We start from the raw sequence: 1,647 nt of genomic DNA, 5'->3' as shown, positions 1-1,647 counted from the left end.
ACAAACTGTCCAGCCTGTGGGTTAGGGGTGAACCTGCACATTTATTGCCAGATGTCGCTGGCAGTGGCGAGTTATCTGGTTACTCTGAGTATGACAGAATGTTTATCATTCTAACTTTGAACATTATCGACTTAAACTTGATTAGTCTAGTACTAAGTTTATCTCTTATTGTGAACGTTGGTGAGGATCAGTTGACGTATCTTGGCATCTCATTTAGGGTGGAGCTCTGAGCTCACCTAGGCTTCGCTCCAAGGAACCTTTACTACCCCACCCCCTCCTTCACTCCACCCTCCACTGGAAGGCAGGGGGAGTGGAGGAGGGAGAAATTCCCCCAAACCTTATGGATATAGCGTTTCCTCGCAAATATATAATAATAATAATAATAATAATAATAATAATAATAATAATAATAATAATAATAATAATAATAATAATAATAATATGCAAATAACCCGTACATACAAAGAAACTTACGACGACGTTTCGGTCTTGTTTGGGCGTCCAACATTGTAAACTCACTATACCGACAAATTGATAAGCAACACATGTGCAACAGTTAAGTAACTTTATTCCGAAATGTATCGCCGACACTGAGTACAGAGGAGGTAGTAGAAGCAGTAGAGATGTGAAAACAATGTAATCAGTCACTCACCCTTGAAGACGTAGTTTTGTGGTGGTCAGTCCCTCAGCCTGGAGAAGAGTATTGCTCCATAGTCTGGAATAATGTGAAGATGAAGCAACAGTATGGAGACTTATATACTGTCAAAGGTGAGGCGGAGATAATCTTGACGACAGGAGAGACGGAGCCCACTAGTAGAAGTAAGAATGTAATCATTGACAGTGCAGGTCCCTCTCAAATCCATCCCTTCTCACCTGTAACTAGTGGTCAGGCAAAAAAAAAAAAGTTATCGAAGATGTTCTCTGTATCAAACTACCGTTGTGTTGCAGTGTCTGACAAAATGAATATGATAATACCGACAAGTTGATAAGAAAAGACACATGTGCAACAGTTAACTATTTTTCGTTTCGTCTACACTATAGGCTTCTTCAGTCGAGTACAAATGAAGCAGCACAACGACAACTTGGTACAGAAAACATTTTCGATAACTCTTTTACTTAACCACTAGTTATAAGTAAGAAGGGAAGGATTTGAGAGGGACCTGCCCCCTCCGTCTCTCCTGTCATCAAGATTATCTCCGCCTCACCTTTGACATTATAAGTCTCCATACTGCTACTTCATCTTTACACTGTTCCATACTATGGAGCAATACTCAACAATAGCTAGTCACACGATAAACTCATTACAGCTGCTTCTAATCGGCAACATCTAAATGTTGATCGGATTATTTTTTTTTTTTTTGGTCCCAGTATTGTGTAACTAACTTCCGGAAACAGTAGACAGACCGGCTCTTGTCGTTTCAAGTTTTTCCTGAAGTGAATAAATAAATCCCGTCTCTCCTCCCCCACTCTCTTCCCCTTGCCTGCTGGCAAGCAGCCATCAGTCGTCACATTAAACACATCCTCTCAGCCTTACATCCTCACTGTTTGTTTTACTTATCGTATCTAAACAACTGGGAAATATTTCACGGGTATCATGTACGGTGAGACGAGGGTAGCTTAGTAGGCTTTCGAAATGTAAGTAGCCTA

The sequence above is a fragment of the Cherax quadricarinatus genome, chromosome 4 (genome assembly GCF_038502225.1).
Source record: "Cherax quadricarinatus isolate ZL_2023a chromosome 4, ASM3850222v1, whole genome shotgun sequence".
NCBI classification, from domain to species: Eukaryota; Metazoa; Arthropoda; class Malacostraca; order Decapoda; family Parastacidae; genus Cherax; species Cherax quadricarinatus.
Note: the sequence above shows the minus strand (reverse complement) of the source record.